The 25005-nt window shown below is 40.5% G+C and overlaps 1 protein-coding gene across 4 annotated transcripts in view; it reads right to left on the bottom strand.

Annotated features, from left to right (window-relative positions):
• STARD13 (StAR related lipid transfer domain containing 13) overlaps positions 1-25005 on the bottom strand; it is a 218140-nt gene that overhangs the window by 90751 nt on the left and 102384 nt on the right. For 2 of the 4 annotated variants that reach the window (XM_069467358.1, XM_069467359.1), the window contains exon 1: positions 3099-3304. The exons of the other annotated variants lie outside the window; for them this stretch is intronic. The gene's annotated coding sequence lies outside the window, so the exon portion shown is untranslated. Of the gene's footprint in view, positions 1-3098; positions 3305-25005 lie in introns of those variants that run through there. 4 annotated transcript variants of the gene reach the window in all.

Raw genomic sequence — 25005 nt, 5'->3', positions numbered from 1 at the left:
ATGTTTAAGGTAGCTTTGGAGGATGAGGAAAATGTTGGAAATTAGTCGAGAAAGTATTTGGTAGAGTCGGAGACTGAAGTTAGAAGAGCATGGAGGTGTGAAAACATGGGGTATAATAGTCAGGTCACCTGGTGGGTGGCAAAACTGGTTCTTTCTGAGAAGTAATCTGGGGGCTCCACAGGAAAACACCTTTGAGAGGATCACAAAAGGGTGGGGGCTAAGAGAAGCCCTTGAATGATGATCAGGATTTATTACGAAAGGGAAGAAAGGAAGAATGCCAATGTTTAGTGACTTTAAATGGCTTCAAAGCATTTTCATACACATTATGTCATTTGAGCCTCCCAACCGCATTTGTGGTAAGACACGCATTCTTATTCCCACACTGCAGCAGCAGAGCTGGGCGCAGTGGGGCTAAGTGACTTGCCCAAGGTCCCATGGTTGAGTAAGGCTGCCACGCTTCAGGATTCCAGGCGTCACCAGCCCTGTGTTCGCTGAACAGCACCCTGGGTCTCTGTGCAGCACAGTGGTGTTGGCGGCCGAGATCATAGGCCTGACTGCTGACGTCCTTTGCTCTACACTAAGCTGCTATCATGTTCATCTTTTAAAATGAACATGATTTAAAATGAAAACGCACTAATGACTCCTACCTTTCACTCAATATTTTATATGCTATTGTGCTTTCACTTTTATTGGATTATTTTGAAAGATAATGTATATATATATATGAAGATAAACATATTTATTTTTAGGTGGTATATACCATTAGGTAGTATCATTAAAATGTAAGAAAATATTAGGTACCTTAATTTGCACTACCATCCATTTTCATTACATTAAGAAGTTTAAGAATTAGAAATATTCAACCATTCTAGATCAAAGCAGTCTTGCACCAATGTTAACCCAATTTCTAAAACTTCAACCTATTGGAGGAAATGAGTAGTTTATACAGTGCTAGGAACTGTGATGAGAAAACCAAAGAATAATTCCACGTAGAGAAAAAAGATGAGTGCGAGTAACTTCAAGAGTAGACTCCTATAAACAACACTACTTCTACGTAAGATTATGGAATTTTGTTTTTAATGATTCAGAGTGCTTTGCTTTTACAGTGTTGCACAGAAGTTCTGTCTAAAAAATAAAGGCAATTTCATAAATGGCATATGTACTAAAAGCTAATGGCACAAGATGCCTTATAAATAATCTTACTAATGTTTGAAATGTCTCTGAGAGACAGAGATGGCTAGAATTACTTATTATACTTGTAAGCAGTGAAGCAGATTTATTAAGAGGTTAATTATCTCCCTCAAGGTCACAAAGTTAGGCAGCATAAGGCAGTGGCTGAAATCCAAGGTTTCTGACTGTTACTTTGGTCCTTGCAATCAATTTAAAATGTCTCCACAACGTCTGACGTGGGTACTGTCAGAAGTTGGCGAAAATTCTTTTACACATTAGAAAAACAGGTCTGGATGCTACCCTGTCACAAGTCAGCATGTGTCGGCACATGTGAGTCTGGCTCACACAGAACCGGCTGGCTGGCTCGGATGAGTCCCGCGCATGCAGATAGCGATCTACACATCAACAACAGCGTGTGCCAGCCTTGCACAGAGAGTCAGGCAAACATCGCTCAGTGACCACATAGGTTGCTCTGAGTCTATGGAGAACTCTGTCTACTGATATTTCCTTCCCCTCAGTTTTTCAAATCCAGACTGTAGGAAACAGGTTAAGCTACCGAAAAGAAAGTAAGGCAAAAACCTTCAGTTTCTGATTTCCCCAAGAAGAAAAGACAGAAATGTGGTATTTCTTATGAAACGTGTGGAAAGGGCCCTGCAGAAACCATATGGTTGTCAGTAACAGCACAGTCTTATTCAAAGGTGCTAAGAACACTAAGGAGACCAGGATGTCAGGAAAAGCAGAAATAGATCAATACTCCTCCCCCACGTGTAGGTGTCCCCACCATCGGTCTCTGTGCCCACTCTATGTAAATGAAATCAATCAGTGAGGATTTCTGCAAAATGCATAAAACAGTTGTCTTCTAGGCTCTACCAGAAGATAAATGATTCCAGACGTTGGCCTGTGGCCATTTTCCCACACATGCTACAGAGCTCCGACATCCATATTGGGCCATAACACTGAGTGGTTTCTGCTTGTGCGAGTTTACAGCCAGTGCTTCCACTTCTGGCTTGGATGAGACAGCCTGCTAACGCAGATGCTAAATAAGTCCCTTTCTGCCTGTCTAGATTGTAAGAGAATTGCCTTTTCCCAATCAAGGGGCTCCTGTGATCCCCTTGAAAACTTTTTGCCATTGCTCATAGAATCTCACCATCCCAAATCCGCTGCCTTAGATCCCTTCAGAATTAGACAAGTCCCAGCCACAGAATGCAAACCACTTAGATGGGACATACGATTACAGACAGCATGAGTCCAGCTTTGAAAACGAAGACATCGGAAAACATATGAGACATAAACAGCAGGATTGTTTCATATGGTAGTTTATGTTCTGGAAGAGGGTAACGGACTTTTAGAGAAAGATAAACTAAAGACTCAGAGGCGGCTTCCTTTAAAACGATGTCAGCATCGATAACATTATTTGGAAGGTACATGGGAAGTCTAGGTCACATTCAGGGCTATGTAATTAACCTCTCCCGTGGAATTAAACACACTAACAGACAGAATTTATTGCCTGCCTCTTAAATATGAAAGGTGGGTCACTTTCTCACTAAAATGACTGTGAGGAAAAATACAGATAATTTTGTCCCTAGTTTAAAAAAAAAGAAAGAAAAGAAGGAAGGATGGAAGGAAGGAAGAAGGGAGAGAAGTCCTTATCCATATTTGTAGTCTGAAATAAAACAATTCTCTCTGAGATTAAATAAAAGTAAAATAAATCTTAGTAACTTTCAAAGGTTTTTGAAGTGAATAACCAAAGTGACAGGCACTGCTTTTTAATTTCAAATCAAGTTCTTGTGAAAAGAATGTTCTTCTAAATATCAAATCCACTACAAAGAAAACTTTATATATCAATAACAAAACTCACGATCCAAATAGGAAGTAACTGTTGTCTTTCCCACCACCACGACCTCTTTTTCCATGACACACAAACTTACTTTGTTTAAAAATGTCCTTAGGCTGTGCTGTACCTTTGAAACAAAACCCCTCTCTTCTTCATTTCATTTTCTGCTTTCTTGAAAACTGCTCCTCAGAAACTGACAGACGGTGCATCTGTCACCGAGTGTTTTCTCTTCATTATCTCTGCCAGCTAATATTTCCTCTGTGCTTGGCTGTTGTCTGTGAGACTTGTCCACATCATTCTAGCCTGATCAATGGTGTGCCTGGTTTTGGCCCCGCCTCCCGCTCTAAGAGAAAAAATGAAAACTCACAGCTGGATTTCCTATAAATCCTCTCTTTAAAAACTGGCTCTGCTGCTCTGGCACGTCTCAGAGGAAAACGCTGCCAGTCGATCGCAAACCAAGAGGGGCGCTCCTTCTCCTAGGTCCCCCCGCCACCAGTGTCAGGTGCCTTGGTTATGTAACAAATCCAGTTTTAAGTGAGTCTAAAACTTCACAGGAGAGGAGGAAGCATTTTAAACCTGGCTTAGGTTTTTCCATGCCCGATAAGACCAAAAGAAGATGCCTAGCACTAAAACATATACACACATAAAAACTAAATAATTTTTAACATGTTAAAATTGTGAAAACCACTTGTAAGGGGAAAAAAAAAAAAAAAACGGAAAAGGAGAAATCACCAAAATAGGACATTACAAAATTGGTGCCTGTGTAATTTTCTCTCCTAACACTCAGGTCCTTATTCACATTCCAATGACATTACACCCTAAGCAACAGGATTTGCTGGTATTTATACTAGCAGTGAAATTGGTGAATCAGGGGTATGCACAGGATGCATTTCAGGTTCTAGATGAGAGGACTGCATTGCTGGGTTAACTCCTACCAACTGGGGTTGAACAGGCCACCTTGGAACAATCTCTGTTCTATAAATTAGCAGGACAAACAGTGCATTATAGACTTACACATTCGGCACAGTGACCAGTAATCAAACTTTATCAGCTAGTAGAGACCACACTTTGAGTGCAAATAGCACATGTGACTGTTTCTAAACTAAGATTAAAGATTTGAATACTGTCCTAGGATTCAGAGTCAGAAGATATGGATTCAAGGCTCAGTTTTATTTCTTGGCAGTGTCCTTGAACATGAAAGGAACAGAGTACGCCCTGGAGACCTCACAGATGACTGCAAGATTAAATGAAGATGATAAAGTACTTTGTCGTTATTGTGCAATGCTCGTATTGTTCTTTTCAACAACAGAGAGAATATTAAATACATATAAATATTTAATCTGGCAAAGGATGATACCAAGCAAAATACCACAGCCCGTGATAAGGAGAGCTAAAGATAAAAGGATCCTGGGAATAGGGTGCAGCGTATAAAGTGCATGCTGAGGACAACAGCAGCTCAGATTCTGAATATTTGAACTCCACAGTGAGAGAGAAAATACAGTAAACAGAGGTCGGAGCGGGACTGAGTAGTGAAAGTTTGACACCTTAGTTCTCTGTCCACGTTCTCACTCCATAGAATCCTGGAACTGTCATGTGCCATTAGTCAGTGAGCCCGTAAGGGCAGGGACACACACAATTGGTGTCTGTCCAATAAGTCAATGAATGAGACAATGGACTAGAGAAGAAGGTGAGCTTGGGCTTGGTAGGGAGAGAGGTTTTCTGAGTCACTGAAAGGTAAGATTTTATACAGGAAGCCCTGATCCAATCCGACTTTCCACACTCACCACCCACCCCCTTCCCTCTCCACTTCCTCCCGTGACAATGTCATTCTGTGACAATGAGCTTGAGTCAAGAATCAAGATGTTTGTAAACATCCCTTTAATGAGAGTGAATGGATTTTTGGGTAAATTCTTACTAAATGGTGTTGCAAGTCCTTGCTTGCTGTGGCTACCAAGAAGTAAGTTTTCCAACTCCAGGGGGACCGTGCTCCATGAGGGCTATGTGATAGGCAACTGCGACCCCCTGCCCCCTAGGAAAGGTGGACAAGAGGGGCTGTGCCTGCTCTTACTCTGCCCGGCACCTCACTGCCAATGAGTTTCTGTGTTCTTGACTAAATACACTGGAAATTAATCTACTTTCATAATAGCTTCAGGTGTGATCTCTTGTCTCCAAGCTGAAGGATTATGCCAATTTTGGGTAAGGGAATTTGCCAACTGTGAAGATCTAATCTAATAAATACTCTTTTTTTTTTTTTTTACTCCTATAATGTGCAAGGCATGCTATGCCAGCCACCCCAGAGGATGCATGCTGCCAGCTCCCTCCGGAGCAGCTGGTCTGCAAGAGCATGTGCAATCATAACCTAAAACAGGATATGAGGATAGCAGGAGGTAGAAGGAGCCAAGACTGGGGAGCAGGAGTCGGGGAATCCAGAAACATGACAAGGGTGGTAGCACAAAGCTGCCCAGGCAGAGACGAGGGAGGATACTCCAAAGAGAGGGACACTCCCAGGGCAGGCAGTGACCTCCAAGGCACCGAAGAGACAGGAGGCAAGGTGAGCCCGGAACTCATGCACCATCTGGCACTGCCGAGGCAGAGGGGGACACAGGGGGAATCAAGTCTCCAAAGATGAGATGGAACCATATATGGGATGGCCTTGAATGCTGGGAGGGCGTGTGGGGAGTTACTACCAAGCTCAAGCAGCAACTGTGAACCTTTGAGCACAAGTGGAACTTAATCCGAGCTGTGAGATCTAGAAACTGTGCTTAGGATGGATTACAAGGGGAGGAGCAGGTAGAATGACCCACTTAGGAGGTCACTGCAATGATTTAAGCAAGAAGTCAGGAAGTCTGAACTAGGAGGAGGCTGGTGACAACAGGAAGGGTGCGAGAGGCTACTAGGAAGGCACTGAGAGTTGGGGGAGATGAGTCAAAGGAAATCCACGGAATTTTTCCTGGAGATATTTGCACATAGGTGTACAAATATACGCAAGTTTTTATTTTGGCATTATTTGTAATTGCAAAAGATTGAAAATCACTTAAATGCCCACCAATAGGTATTTAGTACAAATAGATTATGGTACAGCCATATAGTGAAGTATTTTGCAGCCATTTAAAATAGTTATGCAGCTAGAAGAGAGCTGTTGTAGTGTGTGGGGAGAGGCACCAGATTGCTAGTGGTTACGGAGTATGTATAGAGAGAAGTTGTGGGCAGGGAGTAAATTCATGGCAAAGGAAAGAAAATAGTGGGGAACAGAATGAGCACGGACAGGGACCTCAGGATTTGCATTATGCTCCTGTATTGGCACCTGTGTTCCCCAGAACCAGGACAACCTAGAGTTGTGCAGTGTACAACCTACCCAAATGTATGTGGCAGCTTTGCTCACAACCGCCAACACGAAGGTACAAGAAACCTGACTAACCCAGCCCTGACCACTCTCATGGTCAAAACCCAAGAACCTGTGTGCCTGAGCAAATCAGCATTGCAAAGGCAACGAACAACACCACCACCCATGTTTTGGACCTAAAAGTGCCTTTAAGGATGATACCAGATGGCAAAGCAAACAGCATGACATCTGAAGCAAAGCAAATAGCATGACATTTGAAGCGTCCCATTTTTGTTCAAACTCTAGGCCTAAAAAAGTCAGTTAACTATTCCAAGGAACATCCATACCCAGGTGTAAGTGCACTGCAAGTCCATAAACCAAGCACAGCAGTAATAATGAGGACGGATATGCTGGTCCTCAGTCTTGTGTTCCTTAAGCTAAGGACTGATATCTCAATCATCATTCCCTTTCTTCTCAGTGACAGGACATCTCTAATGACCACACACAAGAAGTAGAGTCCAGTTGCACAAGAGGGGGTGTGCAAGTTCAGCAGCAAATGGGGGCAACAGCAGTTAAGTGTTGTTTGAAGGGACAAGGTAGGAAGGACCCTAGAGACAGCAGCTATGGCTCCTTGGGGACTTTGCTTTCTTTTTTGCAAAGAGCTAGGCCTGACTGTGAAACACTTTCATCAGCTCTGCAAAGAGCACAGCATACTGAGGAAGCAGGACTCCACAGAGGAGCACTGAACTTCAAGGGAGGGGCTGTTCCAAAGTAACAGGATGTAGACGATTTGCCTTGTGCGCAAAATCTGTGCAAGAGCAAATTAACAGCAGTATTTCCCAGCTGGTGATGGCAGTATGGCTTCATGGATAAGAGTGTGTTCCCTCTATAATGCAGTAAGAAAACTGCACTTAATGTCCCAAATGCCTGGATTCTAATCTCAGCTCTGCTGGTACAAGCTGGGTGAACTTGAACAAGTTGCTTACAATCCAGCATTGTTACATGGATGATAATGGTACCCATCTTAGGGTTGTTGTACAGATTAAGTAGGTTAATATATGTAAAATGCTTGCAACAGAGCTTGCCATAAACATTCAACATATGCCATCTATCATTCCATAGTTAGAATTTTAAAAATTTAGGTGATTATGGCTACACTCAAAGGGTTGACTTTGATTAACCACAAATCAAGGAACTGAGAATTCTCTTCAAGAATAGCTAATTGTAGTACTTGTCTGTAATTTAAAATACTTGAGCATATATGGTGCGATATTATGTGTGTGTTACTTAGGTTAAGCTATAACGCAGGCGCCACTAGCATCTAATCAAGCATTCAAAGTCTGGGAGATAAACAGTTTAGCTTGCATTCTAAAGAGGGAACCTCTACTTCAGAATTGGCTGTTACAAGCCCCGAGGTTACCATTTCTTCATCAATAACCTCCAGTTGGCATTCTGAATGTCAGAATGGGTTTTGATTGGTGGAAACCGTTACTGTTGGACTGGCTAAACGTATTCAGTGTAAAAATCCAGTAAAACCTTTACCTGCATATCTCTGGTGACAATGCCCTAGTCTAAATCCCTAAATGATCCATGAGTTCTGGAGGGCTCTCCTTGCCTGATCCTGGTCATAAGAATGACAGAATCTCCCCTTGGAATCTCAGTGTTTACCTTAAGCCTTGGGTGAACCTTTTACATAAGGCTGTGGTTGAAGCATCTAAAAGGAAAGTGAAGAGCTGGGACTTCTTCAAGCCTGCACCCAGTTTATATGAACTTATGTGTGTGTGGTGCTTGTTCATAAATGTTTGTATATCTGACAGAATTTAATCCTACATTTGGTTATCAATATGACATGGTTGTGAGGTTTGGGGGAGAGTAGTTGATTCTCTTTTGCCTTAAAACTTCTTTAGCTAGCATTATCTGCCAAAAAACCCTAAGAGTTGTGCATGGCCAATTTGATTACATGAAGTCACCAATAAAGACAACATGAAACCCAAAGGACATTTAAGAAAATCAGTAAAAGTTCCAAAGTTTGCTTGACCAAAGAACGCAGAACAAAGATAACTTCTTTTTGGTCATATCTGGTTTAGATCTTGGATACTGAGAAATTCACCAATTTCTTGGCAAAAAAGAGTTAGAAAAAGTATACCAGAAATCCACTATTGTTATTTAATTATCTGCGTTATGCTATGAATATAATTATAAATATGAAAGTATAGTTATAGTATAGGATGGGTTCACTCATTTTTAATAAATTATTTTATTTTCACAGAGTGAAATAAAAGAATATCTAACACATTTTAATAACTAATAAAATAGCCTTTAAAATATTGTTTAAAAATATTTTAAAATAAAAATATTACATAAAACATTACATATATTAAAATACAAATGTTCTTTAAAATGTTTTCTTAAAAATATTTTAATGACACCAAATAATGCTCATTGTAAAATATTCAAACAATAAAGAAGTATAGACTAAAACAGTAAAAGCCCATTTTTATTCCCAACTCCTAATTTCACTTGCCTCCCTGGAGGTAGTAACTATTCATAGTTTGGTATGTATATCCTTCTGAATATATACACACGGTCTCTTGGTATCCATGGGGGATTGGTTTCAGGAACCCCGAGATACCAAAATCCACAAATGCTCAAGTCCTTGTTATAAAATGCTGTAGTATTTGCATTGAATCTACACACATCCTCCCACGTACTTTAAATCATCTCTAGATTACTTATAATACCTAACACAGTGTAAATGCTATGTAAATAGTTATACTGTATTCTTTGATAAGAAAAGTCTGTATATGTTCAATACAGACTCAATTAAAAAATATTTTCAATCCTTGGCTGGTTGAATACACAGATTCAGAACCCATGAAAACAGAGGGGCAACTGTGTGTGTCTGTGTGTGTGTGTGCACATATATGTGTACATATTTTATGCATGTAAAATGTACACATATGTCTATATATACATGCACATATATACCCATGTTACACACCCATAAGATAATTCTTATTCACTGAAACGGAATCATATCATTTGTATTATTCTCAGATTTATTTTGTTCATTTAAAATATGCCTCAGAGATCTTCAAATGAACAAATAAGGAAGCTACTAGCTTAGCTTAGTCACTCAAGTGACTATTGTAGTCAAAAGTGTGGTCCAAGGGTGGGGGAGGCGCATTGCTCCAAACTGTCCTCAGAAGAATGTGCCTTCCTGGGTGGATCACTTGTCCACCTAAAGGTGACAGATCTGCCCCTTCCTCTCCAACAGTTTTACATCCTGGGCAGTGTGGTAGAATAGATGAGTGGGTGAGTGAATACACAAACTCATAGATGAAAAAATTCATTGAGTAGAATGCAAGTACTTCACTTCCTGAAGGTGACAGACTGTTCCTCTAGCATGCACACAGCTATTCAGAGTATGCCTGTCTTATTTTCTACCCCATTTTAGGCAGAAAATAAATGCCACCTTCTACTGTTGATATGTTCTTATTTATAGCACCGGAAATGTGGAACTTTCAGATTTGGCCACTGAGCTGCTTGGGCACACATGCACCCAGAACAGGAGCAAGTGGTGACATGTATTGATCCTCAGGGGCCCTGCAGGCAGGTACAGGCAGGTGCAGATGTGTATAAGGAGGCCTTTGGGACTTTCCACAGTCTGTGGGGTCATGGAGCCCATTTTCAAGTTGCAACTTGTATTTCTCAGGTTCTCAGAATACTACGTATGCTTCCAACACAATTTCAGTAGCAGGCATTCCAGGTAATGTTGAGAACCAAACAAACCTATGTTTATAGTGTGCTCTGAAAACAAAGCACTCCACAAACTCGTCTTCTAGCATTTTACATTCTTACGCAGGCATAACAATCTATCATATAGTTTCTACTGTTATTAAATTGCCTTTATTTTTCTGGGAAAAATGTTACCTTTCCTTATAAAATTATAAATGTTCACTTTTTTGTTAGTCAGTTGTTTAAATTGGAAAGTTTGGTGAAACCATTATGTTTCTAGATCTAGGCAGCCTACTCCCGGTCTCTTACATGTTCTTATTTTGAAGCAAATCAAGGTAATGTACTTGGCTACTTAGGTTATTAGTCCTGACTTTTCCCACTCCCTTCATCTAAAAATATTCCGTAAGAAAAGTCAGATAGCACATCTGCAACACCAGGGCTCTGAAAATGAACTGCAGGAGTAGTGCCAGCTGTACACGGAATCCAAGTAGAACTTAATTCCACATCAGGTGCGATTTGAAAATGTCGGGGCCACCTTATCTCTGTGGACATTCCACTGTACATATATGATTTCTATTTCAATATTTGTAAAATTCCAAAAGTTACACACTATGGCTTGTATTACCTAAAAAGAGAAATGGGGGTGAGGGGAAAGATCTTGTCAGCAAAAAGACAATCATGCATTGGGAAGTAGTATTGAAAATAGAAAAACACCATTATGTGGTATAAGAATAACTGCTCAAAATAGAGGCTCAGAAGGATGGGATAAAAAAAAAAAAAAAAAAGAATTTCTGTCATATCAGCATCTTTCCTACAACTCTGATGCTCCAGAGAACCTGCTCCTTGTTTCTGCTGCGGAGGAACGGAAGCTACTCTGGCTCTCTCGCGCTAGGGAAAGCGTGTGTGTGCAGTTCTGGCATTCAACAGCCGCAGACCAGCGCAAGTCCAGAGCGAGGCAGAGACCATAAACTACCTGCTGGGGTGAGCCAATTTCATGCACTGTGCTCATGGCAATACTACAAAGACGGATTTGTCTCTTGGAACTGGCACCACTGCGCTTCAGGATTGATTACCCTAATTCTAGGCTTATCTTGTCCTTTCACCCCCACTGTGGACTAACCCCTTGACCTGTAAATGTCACATCTTACACTGCTTTCAATTTTCAGTGCTTGTTTCTTTAATCCTGGGCACCGAAATTCGGACTTCCTTGGTATAACACTTAGCACAGGGCCTGTTTTAATTAAGATGCTAATGAGCATCAATAGTGAAGCTGCAATTTGGGAAGAACAAAGCCCCTGGTCATGTGGAAGCCACCAGGCTGATCACTTCCTCGGCTGGATTTCTTCCACTGCTCTGAGGATTACTTCACCGACCACTGCCTCACCCAATTCTCATATACCCTAGAGTTTTGACTTTTATTCAGGGTTAGCATCAAAAACTGGATTGTGCAATGAAATTGCTAAAAAATTCTAGTATCTCCTTTAAAGTTCACTTTGAAATGTGAGGCGAAAGCAGACTTAAAGAAGATTCTGAAACTATAATGAACATTATCTTTTTACAACCTTGTGAACAAAAAGCACATTTCTCATTTTTGGGTTTGTATCTGACTGCTTTCTAACAATAGCTCTACATGATTTGATTGAAACCAACTTAACGACCAAACTTGGAGGCACACTTACTTATCTGAAAGGTCTAGGAATCCTAGCCTCCTGAAACGTGTTTCTCATTTTGCTGTGAAGCGTGGGTGGCCATAAGCATTCCTGGCAGCTATAAGGCATTTGCTAACATATTTGACTTTTAAAGTTGTTAATCACACTTATCAACACAGGCAAGCAGCGCTGGCCACAAAAGATTAGCTATTCTACTCTAATGCTCCCAGTCAGCCGAGTGCAGGAACATCAGCACTGAGTGATAACTGCATCTGCTAGCTCCAACATCCCTTCAGTGATTTCAGAACTCATTAAAAACCCTAGTTTTTAATAAATCCCAGATTTTCTTTTCCATCACCTTACACACACACACACACACACACACACACACACCACTCCCTTCTTTTGTAATAGTAGCTAAGACCAAACATTTCCAGTGCTGTGCAGTGTATGAGTCTTTTAAACAACTAAGGTGTGCTTCAAAACACCACAGTCATTTTGAGTTTCAAGGGGGCCTTCACTGTCAAGAGATTCAGGGGCTACTGATCTCCTTTTGCAGGTGCTCCTCTGAAAAATGTGTACAACCAGCAGGAAAGGGCCCGGTTTCCAGGGAAACGGAATCTTGTTTAAATGCTTCGGAAGCATTAGGTTCTACTGTAGTTTTCCCCTAAGACACACAAACCGTTTCTCCTTGCAAAAGAATATATTTAGAGAACAAGAAAATGTTTCAACCAGCTAAGAAGTGAGTCTGTCACAGGATTCAGAAGTAGAAAGAGTTTTCTGGGGAAAAATATGAGCACCTAGATCTTAGCCCGCTAGTCCGTGATTGCTGGGATCTTGCTTTCACACTTAAGGATTCTTTCTTAAAAAGATCCTATTTCATCAGCAGACATGTTTCTGCTTTGTTGGAGTCATGCTAAAGTCCCCAAGCTGGAAGCATGTCCTCTCATCCCCAGCCCATCTTAACCCCACAAGACTAACATTTGCTTTACTTCTACAAAACAAAACAAAAACAGTGAAGATCAATCTGCTATTTCAACTGCCAGCCAACTTTCCAGTGTCCTCTGGTAAACTATAAGCATTCTTTCACTTTGTGATATAGCATGACTTATTTTTTTTTACACCAAACCTGATGACACTCTATTGTCTGATCATGACACAGTCAGAGTTTCAATCCATGATGCTTGGACATAATAATGCTTATCATATCTAAAGACACTTTCATTACCCGGACACGTGGCTGCTTCATGGCTTACACGTGATTTAAGAGCTAGTGGAATGGAAGACTAGAGGAAGTAGAGAAACCCCACTTTCCTTGCTGGAAAAAGAAGAGAGAGTATCATTTCCCTAAAGCAGTTGAGTGCAGGCCATTCAAAAACCAGAGATAGACCAGACAGTTTTTTAGGATCAAGAACATGGTTCGTAATATTTGACCATATGTCACCCATCATAGCCCAAAGGACATGAGATCTGAAAAGACACCCCCTCTCCCCAGCTCCTTGTTTTTGATGATGTGCAAATTGAGTACTGACATGCCACTTGGGGGGTGGGCAGACCAGAGACCTGCCAGCCCTGGTGGCTTCAGGGTGGGAGAGCCTCCTGCCTTCTGCCTCTACCTCCATTGCTTGGCCTCTTCAAAGCCCCCTCTATCCAGTCTGCTCCTGCCAAATGTGCCCCTTGTCAGGCTGAGCGATGGGGAGAGCATTTGTTTTCTGGGCAAGAAGCCAGAGTGGCTGCTGTGATGTCTGACTGCACTCATGGTACAAGCACAGTGACACTCACCGGGGCAGCAGGTCCTAGAGCTTCAAGGGTAAAGGAGGAGTGAGCCACTGGGGCTTCTGAGCTCCGTGCTGTGCAGGGCCACTAGGCCTCATCAGATGGCTCTTCCAAAGCAGGAGGACTCAGGGTGAATGCGCCAAGAGAGCGAGGGAGGAAAGTGTTGCCCCTTTAGGGAAGAATGAACTGAGCCAGAAATAGGAAATATCTTCATTAAAAGTATTTTTAAAATTACACTTAATATTAAACTTTTTTAGATGCCACTTTACAAAAATTACAAGCCCAGAAACTGTGCTGGGGCCAGAGATAAAAAAAAAAAAAAAAGCATGGTTCTTTCCAACAGGAAGCTCTCAGTCCAGCAGGACAGGTAAATCAGGGAATGATGATTTATTTCTAAAGAGGCTGAGCAATGGGGAGAGCATTTGTTTTCTGAGCAAGAAGCAAATATTAACATTTACTGAGTGTCTACTTAATGGCAAAGCTTGGACCAGGCTATGTTATACACACACATACACCCCCCTCACACACACACACCTCATTTTACCCCTATTTTACAGAGGAGGAAACTAAAGCTCAGAGATTTACTTGGTATTAAAGGCTACACAGAAGTACTTAACTCTGTATTCAAATCTGGTTGTCACTCTAAAGCATGTAATTACAAAGCCCACACTATCCTTACACTATGATGCCTGTTTCACTTCACTTGTCTGACTTACAGCAACCTCTCTGTTAAATAAACTCTCTGTTAAATAAAACAGTATAAGAAATTCTGCCAATACCTTAACACAGCAGGGGTACTATATAAATTCAAGATGGCACTATCATAGCACATCTACTTATCTTTCATTTAGTTGTCTGTGAAGAGCCGTTTATATATTCTTGAAGCTCAGCTTTGAGATTTTGATATTAAAAAGACAGAGAAGGACACTTTGTGATAACTACATATTAGGTCACATCATTCTGTGTTTGGTTATACTGAACAAGACAGCACTGAAAAAAACTGAGAATAACTGTAAGATTTTTTTTCTTTAAAAAGAGAAGCTACAGGTAAACCTGGAACCTGGATGACTAAAAATAAAGACATTGGAAATTTACAGAGCCTCTTCCCTCCCTAATTTAAAAAATACAACAAATATGTTTACTATACCTATTGTACACAGAGTACTATGTAAGATGCTAGGGGGTGGTTATGAGAATAATTTTTAAAAATCTCAAAATAGCTTTCGGTGGAGTGAGGGAAACAATCGCCACGTGGTACATCATGGTTCAAGGGTGACTGCAGTTCAGGAAGTGGAAGAGTCAAGAATGAAAACAGACAGGTGCGGGTTCCAGAGGCGAAGCTGATGGGCAGAAGGACCACTTTTACATCATATTCCCATCGCACCTTATCAACAAATTATAATCACACCCTCTTTCCTGCTTTAATTTTTTTTCTTCCATAGTACATTTCACTTTCACACTGCTTGCTCACTTTTTTGCCTTAATGCCCATCTCTGTCCATAATAAAAACTTCATGAGGCAGAGATGTTTTCTATTTTGAACACTGATATATCTTCAGTGGCGAGAGCAATGCTGGGCACATAACAGGCATTCAAATGTACACCAGGTGAACCACATGATGGAAGAACGCACATGAAAACTAATTGAAAAGCACCCAGCAAACTTAATGGCTAGCAAACTTTTAAAAATAGTAAGTGAATGAGTTTCCTCAGGGTCATGAAATACATTCATCTGAAATTCAGAGGAAATAGACTGTAATTAATTATTATTTTAGGTTCTAGAGAATGAGTATTAGCTGGTTGTAGACCATGAGTATTCCCCATGAGGGTGGAGATGATTGCTTATAAAAATGAATGCATTTAATATCTGCTATCTTTAGAAAACAGGCAACTGAAAGTCAACATATTCTGATTCTAATAGATTATACCATGTCATTAATGATTCCTATAATTAACACAGGTAATAAAAGAATAGCATTTCTATATTAACAGAAAATGTTTGCTGTCTTTATAGTGAATGAAGAAACAAAAGGTTATAGAAAATTGCAAGAACAGATGAAAGATTTACACGCACAACAGTGGAGCAGTTAGATGGGTTCACAGTCGTCTTCACATTCATTACAACAGTTGCCTTCCCCCCACTGCTACCCCTAACCCCTACCATCCCTTTGGATAAGCCTTGGAGGAGCATTCAATAGCATATGAACTACTGAAATAAAAACACTCATCATCAACTTTTAAAAAAATTGTAGTAAAGACACATAACATGAAATTTACTATCTCAACCATTTTTAAGAGTACAGTTCAGTAGTGTTAAGTATAATATATTCACATTCTTGTGCAACCACTATCCAGAACTTTTTTCATCTTGCAAAACAGAAACTCTATGCCCATTAAACCACAACTCCCCATTTCTCTTCCCAGCCCCTGGCACCCACCATTCTACTTTCTGTGTCTATGAGTTTGACTTCTCCAGGTACCTCATGTAAGTGGAATCACACATGGTTTGTCTGTTTGTAACTGGCTTATTTCACCTTGTGTAATGTCCTCAAGGTTCATGCATGCTGTAGCATGTGTCAGAATTTCCTTCCTTTTTAAGGCTGAATGATATCATCATTACTTTTTGCAACTAATTAGAAATAGGGTAAAAACTTATCAATTTTTCTTTTATGTCTCTCTCTCTCTCTCTCTCTCTCTGAGTTGGGTTCATGCTGGTCCTCTGAGTGGACCCCTCCTCCTGTTCCTCTGTTTGGCCAATTCAACTCCTCTTTGGAGCTCCAGCTCACTCTCATCCCACTCCTCCTGCCCCCAAACAGGCTGCATAACTTGTGGATCCCAGTGCAAAATGAAAACACAGGCCACTTGCTCAAAAATATTAATAAATTTTATCTTAAACAGATATTTGTGCATCCACATTCATGGCAGCATTATTCACAATAACCAAAAAGTAGAAGTAATCTAATGTCTATCAACAGATGAATGGATAAACAAAAGGTAGTATACACTTGCAATGGAATATTACTCAGCTTCACAAAGCAAGGAAGTTCTGACACATGCGACAACATGGATGAACCTTGAGGATTTTATGCTAAGTGAAATACGCCAGATGCAAAAACACAAATATTGTATGATTCCATTTATAGGAGATACCCAGCGAAGTGAAACTCATAGACACAGAAAGTAGAAGGGTGGTTGTCAGAAGCTGGAGAATGAAGAACGGGGAGTTGTTTCATGGGTATAGAGTTTCTGTTTTCCAAGATGAAAAAAGTTCTGGACGTTGGTTGCACAAGAATGTGAATATATTTAACACTACTGAACTGTACACTTAAAAATGGTTGAGATGGTAAATTATATGTTATGTGTATGTTACTACAATTTTAAATATTATTAATAATTCAACATAGCAACAGCAGAACATTAAACCAAGCTCCAGGCCCTTATAAACTTTAGGCCCTGTGCAGTATACACATGCAGTAACGGATATAGAACAATACATAGTAGTAACGGATATAGAACATTTCCAGAAGTACCTTCTGTTGCCCTTTCTTACAACACACTTAATGTCCACTTCTACTGGGTTTCTTTCTTTCTTTTTCTTTGCTAGTTCTCTATGTTAAAGATGAAGAAGAAGTAAGACAGAGATATGTGCTATCACATAACATACAAATGGCAAGGCCCTAAAAATTCTGAGCCATTTGAAATTTTTAGCAGCCAGCAAAATGTTCAAAATTCCTCTTTGGTAATAAATAATGTCACGGAGAGACTGTCTCAGCCATCTGAAGAAATGTGGCCCCGAGTCTAACTGCTGTAATTCTTATTTGGTCCCAGGCTGACTCCTCTCAAGACTGGACTGATTTCAAGTTGGATCCCTGGCCTGCGAAGCGCTGATGAATTAAGCGATGGGTAAGTACAATAACTTTCAAAGGGAAAGAGGGGTCCCGGAATCAATTTTCTACTTTGGGATTACTACGGAATTTCATTTCTGAAAACAGACCACAGATTCATTTAGTTAAGATCTGATAGTCAACTAAAGCAACCTCTGGTGGAAGTCATCCAGCTAGTCCTAGATTACCCAGCACGTTACGTATTGGCAGTACTCAGAGTCTGGAGAAAGATGTTCAGGAGTTATCTGAGGACAGCAGTTCAGATACTACAACTGCAATCCACAGCTCCCACTTTGCTTCTTCAAGAAAGATGCTTGTAAGGTTGCTGTCATAAAACAAAACTAAAAATAACCTGGATATATTTTAGAAGTTCATATGTAATACATTTCTGGATGTATAGGTCAAATACACTTAAAACATTTTAATTCTATATATATTAATAGTAGTGAAAAGTGTGGGCTCTGGCATTGAAATCCTACTTCTACCACTTCTGGCAGTGTGCTCTGAGCAATTTACTTAGCTTCTTTGTGTCTCAATTTACACATCTATAAAATGGGGATAATAATAATAATAATAATACTTATGTCATATGGTGGTTGTAGAAGTAGATGAGTTCACACATATAAGCACGTAAAACAGTGCTTGGCACATAGCACATGCTAAGGAGAGTTACTTTAGAATATTCTTTTTTTGTTTGTTTGTTTGAGACAGAGTCTCGCTCTGTTGCCCAGGCTAGAGTGAGTGCCGTGGCATCAGCCTAGCTCACAGCAACCTCAAACTCCTGGGCTTAAGAGATCCTACTGCCTCAGCCTCCCGGTAGCTGGGACTACAGGCATGCACGACCATGCCCGGCTAATTTTTTCTATATATTTTAGTTGGCCAGATAATTTCTTTGTATTTTTAGTAGAGACAGGGTCTCGCTCTTGCTCAGGCTGGTCTCGAACTCCTGACCTCGAGCTATCCACCCGCCTGGGCCTCCCAGAGTGCTAGGATTACAGGCGTGAGCCACCGCGCCCGGCCACTTTAGAATATTCTATAAATAGCCCCAGTGATTACTACATCCTCCCTTCATGGTTCAGCCAGTTTGACTGGGTCTCTGTTCCTTCAGAAAACAACAGCAACGTTGACAGGAATATATATGAAGAGAAAAACACCACCATCTCTGTACACGTCTTTCAAAAGTATGCTTTTCTGAATATAACCAAATCTTCTCCACTCTGTGCAGATAGGTGGCTTGCCTGACCTTTGATTCCCCAGTTGGACAGTTACCTAAGTCATCCCATTCTTTTCAGAAACAAATGAGAATAAAACCTGAGTATTTCAGGAATGAGGTATTTCAGGATAACTGAGGGCTTTTTTGTGTGTGTACCTTTGGATCTAACATTAGAGATCTGAACTATAAAAAAACTAAATAATATTTTTTGGATGGCAATATTTAAAAATTTGGACACATTTCTTTCTTTTTAAACAAAATACACATATATAATTTAATTTTTTTAATCACTAAAGATCAACATTATGAATATCAGATACTGTACTGTGATGTCCCTGGTACCAAATAAAATATTCATTCATTCAACAAACATATATCAATTGCTATACCAGAAACTGGGAATACACGGGGAATAACCCTATCCCTGGCCTCAGGCAGCCATGTAGGGCTTTTGAGCCAGATTGGCTTTTTGGTTATTTTCTTCCTCTCTATTGCTACCAACAAGTCAGCCACCACTTTTATCTGCCACCTGTACATCTTCTAATTTTTAGTTTTTAATCCCCTAAAGGTCTGGAAACAAAACTTGTTAGAACCATTTGTAAAGTAAGAGTAAAGGAGCCAAGTTGTAAGGATGCCAGGTGCTGTTCTATGAATAAAACACAAGATCTCTGGTGCATAACATTTATGCTGCTTGTTTTTAGATCTTTTTTACATAGCTGATGCTACCACATAGGTGAACTGCGGATAAGCAAAGTATCACCGTATTACGAATTTAGAGATATTGAACACCTACCATGCTCACTTTCTCAAGCACAATTATCTTTAATTGACATTTTTTATTATTTTGTAAAATACTGCTTTGTGTTCTTCTCTAAATCCTTTCCTTAGTTAAAAAAAAAAAATTCCTCTTCGTATTAGTATGTAATTTCTTTCTGATGGCAACATTTGATTACAAATTTAGAAAACTACATGACTTATGCCAAATGGCTTGTTTAAGCTCTGACATGGACTGAATTGTGTCCCCCCACCCCACAAATTCATATGTGATCCCTAAGTGACTGTATTTTTGAAGATGGGGCCTTTGAGAGGTAATTAGGGGATGAGGGCATGAAGATGGGGACCTCATGATGAAGTTAGTACACTTATAAGAAGAGACACCAGAGAACTTGCCTTCCCTCTGGCATGTGAGGACACAGAAAGAAGGCGGCCACCTGCAAGTCAAGGAGAGAGCCCTCACCAGAATCCAACCACGCTGGCACCTGATATCAGACTTCCAGCCTCCGGAACTGTGAGAAAATACATTTCTGTGTTTAAGCTACCCAGTCTATGCAGTCTGAGCAGATTAATACAAGCTCCAAACAGCTTATTTTTAGAGATAAATTGTGCTTTTTCATTATTTTGTAAGTTGTTCTTTCAAGCCAACTAATCACTCTAATTCCTTAATTTTTGCCTCATAAAAGTACAAGAAGTCTTTAGTAAAACACTGCTGCCAGCTATTGCCATAAGTGATAGGATATTTGGGCAATAGTTTTCAAATTCAATTCTATTTTTCAGATAAGAACATTTAGTAAACAAATAGTTGGATAATATATAAAAATGTAATATTCAGCCTAGTCCAGGCAATGTTTAGACAAAAAGTCTATTAATGTAACCCATACTATAAAACATACTTTCTCTTTAAACAGTAGTTCTTAACCTTTTCTTAAGTTTTCAAGAATTGTATCAAAGTTCACTCCATTAAACATATGACATATGTATATTCGTTTGTTCTTATAATTTCTGAAGTTTTACAGAGAAAAGAGCTCACCAGATTAAGAAACCTTGCCCCAAAGAAAATTAAACAAAAACAAAGTGTGTTTTTTCAGCAAATTTCATTCTACTTCAAAAACCCTCAAGCAGCTACTGCAAAATGCCTCAGTGACCAGTTGCTTTGAATCAGTCTCATCCACAACCTGTGAGCTTTGCTCAACCCTCTAATGTAAAGTAATATCAGATCACTAGCCATAAAGCCATCCTCCTTAAAGTTTCATCTTCAGTCTTTGCTTTCTTAGTTCAAGGTCTGTCTTGCAGTGATGAATTCAAAATAATCTTATTGTCTTTATATAGAGCTCAAAATACGAGCTCAGGTGGTTCAGCTCTATACAGATTTAAACAGACAGTTAATTTGTTCTAGAACTACTTACCATGTCAATACCTTGAAAATACTTTGCAAGTTTAATCCAAAAGGAGGTAGGGATGTGCTCCCCCCACCCCCAGAAAGAGTGAAGCTAGTCTAATTCCCAGGGAGAAGAAATAGCTGTTACTACACAGTTAGAGCTAGACATTCCATTCCCCAAAACAACTCTCTCACTGGCATAGTTGCTTGAAATTCCTGTTCTTATTTAACACTAGGGTGAAACATTTCATTTCAAAATCAAGATAAGGTTTACATTTCAAATACCACAAAAAAGGTTAATTCAGGTAAATCACTTTAAGTTGGAAATGACTGCGGACAGGAAACAACAGAGGCAGGATGCTGGACACAAACCTGATACTAAAGACAAAATGGGGTGTACTTCCCCACTCCCAGTTTTACCTAGGACAGGCACCACAAGGAATAGCAGTCAGTTTAAAAAAAAAAAAAAACTTTACTAAATGTTAGGAGTGTGTTTGATATTGAGGATAAAGTGATGATGCGAATATCGCTAAACACAACACCATATTAATATATGAGAAGTTCAAGCCCCGTCAACAGAAAGACACAGGCCCTTTACAAGTCAAGTTACAATTATAGATGGAATGGGCAACAGTCAAACTGAACCACGCAGCTTTAAACTGTTAGGTGGTGGTGACGGGAAGCTGCAAATAAAAAACAGCATTGGACTTGGATTTGCAAGGAGACAAAGAATTTTGCCAGGAGGGAAAGTGGTGGAAGGGAGAAGCTATTTCAGGCTCAGGGAACATAAAAGCAAGGCATGGAAGCATGAAGAGTACATGGAATGCTCTGGAAAATCACTGAAGGCTGGGAGAGAACCCTGATGGATTCTGATGCATTTTAGTCTCTAGAGGAGGCTGAGGCTGTCTCTGGACATTAGTTCCCCATATATTTCTTTGTAGAGGCAAATTATTTTCAACTCTTTTGAGATGAAACATTTAAGCTAATTGTTTCTTATTTAAACCATGAATCTATTAAGATAAGAGATATTTCAAATTCTTGATAAAAGTTATTGACTAAAAATGAATTAAGAGGACAGTTGATTCGAAATTATTGTTTGACGTTAAAATTGAGCTGCTATTACAAAACAGAGACTACATGGACTCTTGAGTCAAAGAAACTCAGTTCAGTTGACAACAGGCAACAGTTGACAACTCAATACTCTGTGGTTAAGGTCAACCAAGAGTTTTATTTCACCATTGTTCTTATTTTCCTTGCCTCCAGACATATTATTTATCTTTAAATTAAATATGAAGTGAAGAACATATTTCTGTGATTGCCCAGTTCTGGTATGGGTCCCACCAGTTTCATACACTTGAATGTAAGATTTCTGCAGTTCCACCACATGTCCACTAGAGGCCTGTGAAGATCTTTTTTCCCCTGTCACGCAGAGTCTCATAACCAAAAAGGCCAGGATTAAAACAAATAAGAAATATTGATTAAACATCAGTAAGGTAAGGATTAAATGGATAGGTAACCTCACAATAAGTATCATAACTGTGGATAAAATAATAAAAATTCAATACTTTTTCAAAATTCCAAGATACTATTTTGCAAAACTTACAAAACTACTGATATATAACGGAAAAACAGCAAAGTTAAAAGTAGGGTTTAGAAGTCTTCAGCAACCATTCCAAAAGGCCACCAGGCTCTGGCAGGCTCTGACTAGGTGGAAGTGTGCACCGAGTGGTGAAGCAGCCAGAGTAAAAATTGCCAGCAGTAAAAATTGCCTTCCCTGAACTTTTGAGGAAAGGGGCTCCCAGATCTTCAAATGCATCCTGAATCCCAAAGGCGTGCAACAAACAGAGGGTCAGTTCCCGGGTGGGAAAGTAAACAACACAGTAATTTAAGACAGATGGGCTGAGAAGGGACTTCCTAAATAGCGACTCCATGGAAGTAAACAAAGGAAGACAGATGAGATATGACCAGGACACTGACCAAAACAGACCCCACAGTGAAGACTGTGGTAACTCATCACTTAAGGGAAAAGAGGGTGACTTAAAGCAAAACACGTAACACATCCAATTTGCAAAGTCAACTGCAAGACTGTGTGCGCACTGGAAAAATGACTAGAAGGATGACATGCCCTGTGACAGTCCCCTTACCATCTTATTATACTCAAAAGTGGGCTCCATGTCATGGCCTCCTCAAGCAAATATAAACAGAAACAAAAAACATTAAAACTCACATCCACCATGCCGTGCATGCACACGCGAGGGCACACGCATGCACACACCTGCACACGCACACACACGCTACTTCTAGTCTATTTACAGAAATGCCCTGTTTTTCACTAGCTTTGGTTAATTAGCAATCAGAAGAGAGTTGTATGGGGTTGGAAGAGAGAACCCTTTGTTTGGAAAACCTGTGAAAATATTCCCTCAGAAGCTTGTAACTTTCCCTACACATCACCCTGGCCCTGAGGACAAGCCCGTCTGCCAGAAGCCTCTCTGAGTCACACAGAGCCCACATTCAAAGGCAGTTCTCTTTGTTGTCCCCCAGGAGTTAAGCCTTAATGGGTTTACAATTTGCAGGCTTTTTTGCAGAGTGGCTGGGTGGCTGTTGCCTGCTGCCAGAAACGGAGCAGAGACAAACCCCAGTGCATCCCACAGCTGTTGCTGCTGCCCTGGCCGCTCCACTGGAGAGGAGGACAGTTGCCCGAGGCATTTCAAAGACATGCGAGAACACAGGGAGACTTTATGAGTCCTGGAAGTGCATTTGCAATTATTGGGAGCAGATGGTCAGTCCACATGGGGAAGGAGATTGGAAACATCGTTCTTCAGTGAAGACCATGGCAAATGGTAATTCACCGAATCTGAGTGTCCCCCAAACAGATCCTGTATGGGAAAAGTATTCAGCTGTAATGTAAGAGGATCATCTGCTGCTAGTTAGCTTTACCCTCACACTCCTGATTTCTAGACCTAAACAATCACAACCCAAGGACAGGAAAAAGCCAGCACATGCACATCTTACCTTGGTTAAAAAGAAAAATGGGTGTGGCCTCTCTGGCGGAGACAGGGAGAAAACTCATCCCGGCCCGGCCCGGGATGTCCCGGAGGCAGCCTGCCTGAATACCGCCTCCAGCACGACTTTGTCCAGCCCCTTATTTCAGAAAAATCTTCATTTTAAATCAAGATACATGGATGGTGGGACACTGTTTAATGATTTTGAGAGTAGAGATGTCATAATCTCCTTTTGCAAGCTATACCCACTTGTTTTCATGGCCGTTTCCGGTCAAGGGCTGCTTTTTGATGCAGGGAATTCTCTTTTGCTGAAATTCTCAGCCTATTTCCTGTTATCCTCATGTTGATTCATCTGAGAATCACATTATCTCTTCTAAAACACTGTTTATTTAGCCCACTATGACGTCTAAGGTCAGCCTTTACTCATTTTGCATCTGAATGATTAATTTCTTTGGTTCATGCTAAGTGCTTTTAAGTACCCCTGATGGGCACAGCCCCAGCTAGGCACTATGGAGGATATAAGAACCACCACTGTAAGATGCTAAAAATCTGGTGAAGGAAACAGAAACATTTGGGAAAGAATTCTAATGCCTGATAAGAGCTAAGATAGAGGCATAATCAGAATGCTGTGGTCATATAAGGAAGAGAGAAAATGATACTTATTTTCTATTGGAGAGATTGGGACAATACTTTTGAAGGAGATAGAATTTAAGTTGCACCATATGTAGGGTGATCCACCATCCCAGTTTTAAAACTGAAAGTTCTGCATCTTAGTTGGCCAGACTAACTATAAAGGACAGCTCTAACTTAGAATTTATCCCAAGGGCAAGACACAGCGAAAGATGGTCTCAACAGCAGGGGGCTGGGAGCAGTAATGAGCGGCTGGCCAGGCCCTAGAGCTGCTGACTGAGCAGTCTGCACAAGGCCCTGGGGAGGGCTGAAGATATCAGGAGAGCAGGGCCAGCCCCTTCCTGTGCAGCATGTTGCACAAGGCACCAGGAAAATGAGGCTCCACCTGGCACATGGGTGGTAGCTGAATGGCTTTCTTTAGACTCGCCATGTGCCCCAGAGGTTTACAGTGCTAGGACTCCTGCAATGCACCCATGGGGGCTTACTCAGGCTGCATCACTGTCCTGTAGGAATGGGAATTTGAGAGCCCTGCAGTATGAATATGGGATGGAAGGAAGAGCGGATTTGGAGTAGTTGTGGTTTGGGCCCTCACCTCAACCTCAAGTTGAATGATGCATGGTCAAAAAACCTGCG

The sequence above is a fragment of the Eulemur rufifrons genome, chromosome 4 (genome assembly GCF_041146395.1).
Source record: "Eulemur rufifrons isolate Redbay chromosome 4, OSU_ERuf_1, whole genome shotgun sequence".
NCBI classification, from domain to species: Eukaryota; Metazoa; Chordata; class Mammalia; order Primates; family Lemuridae; genus Eulemur; species Eulemur rufifrons.
This window is presented reverse-complemented; position numbering and strand designations above follow the sequence as displayed.